Genomic DNA, 9,320 nt, shown 5'->3' on the forward strand with positions numbered 1-9,320 from the left:
AGGAAGCTTTTCCCGAACCCCGCATAATATAAACCCTATTTAATTCCTTATATTAAATAGGGGAATTTGTCGGCCAATATATTGGTTTCGCAGACCAAACGGATGTCATGACTTTATCTAGTTTATTTGATCGAGCCTCACCCTCAATTCTTGTGTTCATCATTTGGGATAGATACATGATTTGAGGTAAAACGCTCTTTCATTTAAACTATAAAAATTATGGGGTCAGTTTGACTTCATCTTTTTCAAAACTAAAACGTCCTTCCGAAGCGGGCAACGGGATTTCAATTCCGATGACCGACAGCTTCTTACGGGCAAACCCCACACCAAAAATAGTGTCGACACCTTTATAAAATTTAGTATAACTTGGGCGCAACCGATACAATTGTACCGAATAGATCGCACGTAAAATTGGTCTTGCATATAAGTATCATTAAGAAATTTATCTTAGCATAACCATGTTGCATTGGTTGTACTTAGTTACAAATTCCTTTAAGGAATTTACATCACTTATTTACCTTCCTATAAACCAAAGATAAATAGTAGTACTAACATAAACAACATGATTAATAATAGGAAACTCAAATTTGCTCAGTACAATTGTGTTTTATCGGTTGTATTGAGTTACGTAACTGTTTTTATAAAATTTGGTATAGCTTCGGTTATACTGAGCTAGCTAACAACCTTTATAAATTTTGGTATAGCTTCAGTACAACGGATACTACACGGTTTCTTACGGGCAAACCCCACACCAAAAATAGTGCCGACAATTGCATATAAAAGTATTATTAGAAAATTTATCTCAGTATAACCATGTTATATCGATTGTATTGAGTTATATATTCTTTTAATGAATTTACATCATTTATTTACCTTCCTATAAATCAAAGGTAAATAATAATAATAACATAAAGAGCGAGATTAATAATAGGAGACTCAAATGTACTCAAATTTGTATCGATTATATATAGCTACCTAACCGCCATTACAAAATTTGGTATAGCTTTGATATAATCAATACAAAATGATTATATTGAAGAGATCATACATAAATTTGGAATTACATACAAATGTATCATTAAGAAATTTATCTCAGTAAAACCATGTCATATCAATTGTACTGAGTTATATATCCCTTTAATGATTTAAATAATTTATTTACCTTCCTGTAAACCATATGTAAATAGTAATACTAATTTAAACAACGGGATTAATAACATTAGACTCAAATTTGCTCAGTACGACCGCGTTGTATCAATTTTGCTGAGCTACCAAACCACATTTAAAAAAATTGGTATAATTTTGGTAAAACAGATACAACACGGTTGTACCGAAGATATCACACGTAAATTATGTGTTGCATACAAAAGTATCATTAGAAAATTTATCTTAGTACAACCATGTTGTATCAGTTGTACTGAGTTATATATTCATGTATTGAATTTACATCATTTATTTACCTTCCTGTAAACCATAGGTAAATAATAATACTAACATAAATAGTGGGATAAATAATAGAGATTCAAATTTGCTCAGTATAACCGTGTTGCATCGGTTGTACTGAGCTACCTAACCGTCATTATAAAAGTTGGTATAGGTTCGATTGTACTGAGCTAACCTAACCACCTTTATAAAATTTGGTATAGCTTCGGTTATAATGGTCTACCTAACCACTTTTATAAAGTTTGGTATAGCTTTGATACAACGGATACAACATAGTTGTACCAATGAGATCACACGTAAATTTAGTCTTACATACAAGTATCATTAGAAAATTTTTCTCAGTACAATAATGTTATATTGATTGTACTGAGTTATATAACCCTTTATAAATTTTATCTCAGTACAACCATTATGAAATTTACATTTTAAAAGAATAAAAGAATGATAGTACACAAATTTATTGTATAAATGAATGATATTACATATCAAGTTATTTGATGGTATCACAGTATATCCTATAAACAAAACAAAATAAAAGATTGAATGATCCAAATTTATAGTATAAATGAATGATATTACATATGAAGCTATTTGATTGTATCACAATATATCCTGTAAACATAGTTGGCCCTTAATATGGGCCATTTTTCAGCCCAGTACTTCTGGTCCATCAATCTCTTATATGGTTAGGAAACAATGGTCTCTATATATTTACAAATTTGCATCTCACAATCAATATTGTTATTCTGGTGTGGGATGCCTTCAACCTCATGCATGGGTCATTTTTTGACGCGAGTGTCAAAGGCATCACCAATATTATTATTTAGAAGTCTGATTTGTTAAATTAAATAAGACTAGGAAATTCAAATTTATTTTCTATGATAATTCATAATAAATCATACTTACAGACTTATCACTTGAGATGTCATTGCAATGTGCATCAGATCAGACAACAAATCGAAAAATAGGCAATTTTTTAGCCAAAAAGTCGACCAAGAATGTCTAATGTTGTTTGTCCATAATGGGGAGAATAACATATTTACAATTTACCACCACAACCTTATTTACATGCCAGGAAAACACTTTACTTTCTTTCTCATAGTTTTCTAGTTTACCATAACACTATAAAGAAATAAGATCCAAATAAATTAGAAATACTTTACTGAAATAGACAAATTTGTACAACTAAGATTTGAATTTTATATTTACTAAGTGCATACTGTAAATTAAAATAAATTGTTCATATAGATCTGGAAGAATTTTACTATCCTTGCTCAACATTGTTACAAATGCATCCACATGAGTGTCACTCAAATATTGGTTTTTGAGCACTCATTTATATATTTCCTGCTCAAATGAATATTGCCTCTTAAAAAAAGATATCTCTGCATTTTAGGTAAGAGAATGATAATTATTTTTAGAATAACCAAACTAAAAAAAATAAATTTAAAAATATGAATGAAACATATTATCATTACATATCAGCAAAACAATGAGAAATTATATCAATTAAGTTAACCAAATGTGGTGGAATTAGATCTCTGAAAGGGAATTAAACATGCAATTGAGCAGGTCTCGTCTGATTAACATTTTGAATCGTTAATACTTTTCAAAAATAAGAAAACATTAACTTATGCTACATAAAACATCAACATCTAATTATGATAAAACATGTCTTATCAAGATGTTCATTGGGATAAACCACTAAATTTTCTTGTCTTGCACTTCAACAATCAGTTGCACTTCTTATTTTTTCTTTTATTTTTCTTCAACAACATGTTGCAATGATTCTTTCTTTTTGGGTTGTTCTTTGATAGAAATACAAAATTTATTTATAGCGAAGTTTATAATAATTGGATATTTTATAGTGAAGTACTTATTACCTCATTATTTACTTCTTCCAAGTCCACTTTCTCCCCTGACTTTCCTGATCTTTTTTGTTCTTGGTTTTTATCATAGTAATAAAGCAATTAATAGAAAAAATAAAGAAAATTGGAGCATTTTAAGTATTAATGTATGTAGATCACAGATTATTAATATTGGGCACATCAGTTGTAGCTTCTTTCTCTCATATCTTTCTTATTATTTTTCTTTTATGTATTGGAAGCTCTATGAATGGAGTCCTCACCACCACTTGCCTCATGTATTCTTCATGTGTCACAACACTTGCAATGGTTTTATGTTCCCCATATTTTATTCTGACCTCTTTCTCGTTGAGTCAGCTTGGAGGAGGGAATGATTTCTCCCTTATTCTTCTCCTCCACTTGATGTCGAATTAGCTTAGGGAGGATTATTTCTCCCTTATTATTCTGCTCTAATTGATGTTGGGTTGACTTAGATGGGGGAATGAATTCTCCTTTATTCTTCTACTCCAATTAATGTTGAGTTGGCTCAGTTGGAAAATGACTTCTTCCTTATTCTTCCCCTCCAATTGATGTTGGGTAGGCTCGAATTGCTGAATGAATTCTCTCTTATTCTTCTCCTCCAACTGATGTTGATTTTACTCCATTGTGGGAATGACTTCTCCCTTATTATCTTCTTCTTCCCCAATCTTAGTTTGGGCATGAGGAGTGATTATTCCTATGTTTAGTTCCTCATTTATTGGATTTAAATCAGCAGGAGGAGATCCTTGCTCAACATTGTTACAAACGCATCCACATGAGTGTCACTTAAATATTGGTTTTTGAGCACTCATATTGCCTCTTAAAAAAAGATATCTTTGCATTTTAGGTAAGAGAATGTTAATTATTTTTTAGAATAACCAAACTAAAAAAAATAAATTTAAAAATATGAATGAAACATATTATCATTACATATCAACAAAACAATGAGAAATTATATCAATTAAGTTAACCAAATGTGGTGGAATTAGATCTCTGAAAGGGAATTGAACATGCAATTGAGCAGGTCTCGTCTGATTAACATTTTGAATCGTTAATACTTTTCAAAAATAAGAAAACATTAACTTATGCTACATAAAACATCAACATCTAATTATGATAAAACATGTCTTATCAAGATGTTCATTGGGATAAACCACTAAATTTTCTTGTCTTGCACTTCAGCAATCAGTTGCACTTCTTATTTTTTCTTTTATTTTTCTTCAACAACATGTTGCAATGATTATTTCTTTTTGGGCTGTTCTTTGATAGAAATACAAAATTTATTTATAGCGAAGTTTATAATAATTGGATATTTTATAGTGAAGTACTTATTACCTCATTATTTACTTCTTCCAAGTCCACTTTCTCCCCTGACTTTCCTGATCTTTTTTGTTCTTGGTTTTTATCATAGTAATAAAGCAATTAATAGAAAAAATAAAGAAAATTGGAGCATTTTAAGTATTAATGTATGTAGATCACAGATTATTAATATTGGGCACATCAGTTGTAGCTTCTTTCTCTCATATCTTTCTTATTATTTTTCTTTTATGTATTGGAAGCTCTATGAATGGAGTCCTCACCACCAATTGCCTCATGTATTCTTCATGTGTCACAACACTTGCAATGGTTTTATGTTCCCCATATTTTATTCTGACCTCTTTCTCGTTGAGTCAGCTTGGAGGAGGGAATGATTTCTCCCTTATTCTTCTCCTCCACTTGATGTCGAATTAGCTTAGGGAGGATTATTTCTCCCTTATTATTCTGCTCTAATTGATGTTGGGTTGACTTAGATGGGGGAATGAATTCTCCTTTATTCTTCTACTCCAATTAATGTTGAGTTGGCTCAGTTGGAAAATGACTTCTTCCTTATTCTTCCCCTCCAATTGATGTTGGGTAGGCTCGAATTGCTGAATGAATTCTCTCTTATTTTTCTCCTCCAACTGATGTTGATTTTACTTCATTGTGGGAATGACTTCTCCCTTATTATCTTCTTCTTCCCCAATCTTAGTTTGGGCATGAGGAGTGATTATTCCTATGTTTAATTCCTCATTTATTGGATTTAAATCAGCAGGAGGAGTGTTTATTATTGTAGTTTCATGTTGGGGACAATGGGTCATGTCGTGCTCTCCAATTATTTTGTCTTCAACAGACCTTATTTGTGCCTCTATGACATTTATTGTTGTGTTCTCACTGCTCAGAGAAATCTAAATCTTCTGAGCTTATTATTTATCGAAGCTTTGAAAGTTGTGAGCCTTTGCACAATAAACATAATCAATTTATAATTTTCAAAGTTTAAAGAAATATGCACATGGTGATATGCCTTTTAGCATGTCTAATTTCCTTTACATTTAAAACTTGTTTTTGAATGAAATTACTTTAAAGGAAGATATTTTCATGTGTTTTTTTGCATATATAATAGATAAGAGATTTGGAGCAAATTGGAACGATAACAGAGCGAAAAGGAGGCGATTAGAGCAATGGAGGAAATAACAAACTGGTTCCTAGGCGCCACCCCATGGCATCACTAATGGGCGCCTAGGTGCCAGGCCTGTTTCTGCAAACAGAGAAGATGGCGCCTAGACCCTAGAACTGTCCAGGGACAGTTTCAACACCACTTATGGAGTTATTAGATAGATTTTGATGCTTGGAGAGGGGAATTCAGAGAAGCCTTGGGAACTCTAGGGATATGATATGTAGATTTTCACCTTTTTAGAGAGATTGGTGAGGAGTTTTGAGAGAAATATGTAAGGGAGTCATTACAACATTGTTGAGAGCACTTGGAGATTCTATTTGAGGATTGTTTCATATCTTTTCAGTGGAAAAAAGCTAAGTATTGTGTTACCTATTGTCTTGTACTTGTTGTGAACTCATATGTTGTTAATTCATTTTTGTTAAGATGATGATTTTCATTGTAATCTTTATGCTTTGTGAGTAGATTCATTTACTTTTCTCTTATCATGCATAAGTGAAATGTGTAGGATGTTAGAATGATTATAGAATTGAACTTTCTATCTTAAAGTGATGGTTTTTACTTCACACTTAGTTTATTTATCAATCTCATCAGTTGGTTTGTTAAAATTTGTTGTGAACCCAAAAGATCCGAGAGGGCTATAGCTTCATTCAACTAGTAAAAACCACATTGCACTAGTGGGTGAAGGAAATGTCGTCCATAGAGCATTGCAAATAGATAGAGAAATAGACTTTAGTGGGTGTAAATTGGGGACTTTAGGGTGATATGCTAGAATCCCAATCAATTTGATCTAGTGTTTAATGAATTAAAGCTATGTTAGCAAAATTGAGGGTATAAATTGGAGACTCTAGGGTGACAAGCTAGAGTTAAGCTATGTTAGCAAAATTGAGGGTATAAATTGGAGATTCTAGGGTGACAAGCTAGAGTTATAACCAATGTAATCTAGGGTTTAAGGAATTAATTCTAGATTAACCAAACTTTTTTATGCACTTGGCAGAGAGTAAATAAGAGGAATGTTCCTATTTATCACTAGCTACATTAGCAATTCATGCTATTCAATCTTACAATTTATTGATACAATCACAGGAGAAAAGGTAGCTTTTATATTATGATATTCACCAACCCTATTGATCAATACAGGATTAACTTAGTCATAAAATCTCAACTTAGAAGTTGTTGTTAGGAAAACAAACCTTAATCGACATTCCAAACTAAGACCTTAGTGTAGTTGACTAGTACTTTTCTTATTGGACTCGTTACCTCGTTCTCTGTGAGATTGACAATCCAGACTCAATAGAGTTCTATATTATTGAAATGATATGAATACTTACGTGAGAAACCACAGTGAGTAATAATACCTAATTTTAAAAACTCAACCGATTTGTTGGGGAGCATATCAAGTTTTTAGCGCCTCTACAATGACTTATTTAAAAAGTGCTAATCCCTGGGGTGGATCACATGACTATGAGTGGCTTCATCTGTGACCACTAGTGTAGATACGAAAAGTGGAATATGCTGATCTCTTAGGGAGGAAGAAGGGGTGGCTGCTGGTGAGTGGCATACATTGGAAACATTATATAACTAGGATTACTCTTCTATTGTTATATTCCTAAAGTAATCGTAAATCTGTAAGAAAAAATATATTTTTTTTTATTTAGTCTATATCTATTTTACATTAGTTTTTACCTGATCATTTGACAGCTTTGAAATAAAAACACAACAAATCTTATTTCTCATTGTCATTAACTTCGATCATCACATTATAAGTGGTCTTGCCCGTGCCGTTATTAGGAAAATAATGTTAGTATGCTAAAAAAGCCATACGTTCAAATGCAATGAAATATAATACATTAGCATGTAAATAATGACAATCATGCCACAAACATGATATTCAAAAAAATTTACCATCAAAAGAGTGACATAGTCGTTCATATAGCCAAAAGGCTTATGGAGTCTTGGCATCTCAATTAAACCGTCAGATTGGTCTACCAAAAACCTCCACATGGCCTCTGACCAGTTATGCTATGCAAATTTTTATATATTTTTAGAAAAAAAAGAGAAGATCACTAAGTACATTATAATTATTGTATAAAAAAATCAGTTCGTAAGCAAATATATAATAGAAAGTTTAATAAATTTAGAACTAATTTTATTAAGATTAGGATTTTTAATTTTATTTTTAAGATCTATGGATGTGAACTTGGACAGAGGCTCGCTCAGCCAAGTAACTTCGGTTCCTCTGTTCGACAAACAAACTATAAGAGCCACTTAATCTATAATGAATTTTAGGTTGTGGTCACCAATGAAGAAGGCTTATCTCTCAACATTTCAACACTTAAGAATGTGCACGATAAGTGACATGTCTTGTTGGATGGGTGAAACGTTCTAAAAGTGATAGAGGCACAGATTCCTCGATATAACAACAACTTCCTCAAGGATGTCTAGTGAAAATTCATCACATACTGCTCGAAATATTGAGGGTCAGCACCTAAACGTAATTTCTTTGGTGGCCAATCTATTAAAAGTTTTCAAATACATTGTTGAAATAGTAAAATGAAAAATAATTAAGAATGTAAATGTAAAAGGACATAAGCATTGCGTGTTTACTTCAGTACAACAGTAATGAATCAGTTGCACCAAGTTACATGAGTTACCTCAGTACAACAAATTCAACTTAGTCGTACAAGGGAGATAATCAGAAATTCACATGTATGAGGGAAAAAAAATTAAAATCTCATTATATATATATACCCATTTTTTATTTTTAATTAGATTTTATACAAAACTCAAAATTGCTTTTAATTCATTACAAGCGTGGCTGTACAGGGGAAATAATTAAAAAATCATAGGGAAAATAAAAAAAAAATCATTATATCTTTATATCATTTTTTAAATTTTTATTCAGATTTTAAACAAAATTCGACATTATTTTCATACTTCATCAGAACCGAGTTTTATCGGTTGTACCGAGTTATTTTAGTACAACTAATACAACTTGATTGTAAAAGAAAAATAATCAGGTACGTATGAAGAAAAAAATTAAAAGTTTCATTATATTTATATACCAATTTTTTATTCAAATTTTAAACAAAACTCAACATTACTGTCTTATTTCAATACAACCACACTTTATCAATTGCACTGAGTTACCTGAGTACAATAACTACAGCTTGGTTGTAGATGATAAACAATCTGATAATCGTAGGTATGGGGAATATAGAAAAATAAAAATTCATTTTATTTATATACTCATTATTTTAATTTTATTTTATTTTTAAACAAAAATCAACATTCTTATATTACTTGAGTAGAATCATGCTGCATCACTTGTACTTAGTTCCCTCTATATAACCAGTACAAAATAGTTGTACAATCGAAAAATCAATCATTTTTTGTTCTGATTTTTAATCAATATTTATATTGTTTCATCCCTTCAACACAACTGTATTGTTTCGGTTGTATCAGTACAACTAATACCATATCGTTGTATTTTAGAAACATGTACCGAAAGAAAAAAAAATCTT

The sequence above is a fragment of the Phalaenopsis equestris genome, unplaced genomic scaffold (assembly GCF_001263595.1).
Source record: "Phalaenopsis equestris unplaced genomic scaffold, ASM126359v1 Scaffold000340, whole genome shotgun sequence".
Taxonomy (NCBI): domain Eukaryota; kingdom Viridiplantae; phylum Streptophyta; class Magnoliopsida; order Asparagales; family Orchidaceae; genus Phalaenopsis; species Phalaenopsis equestris.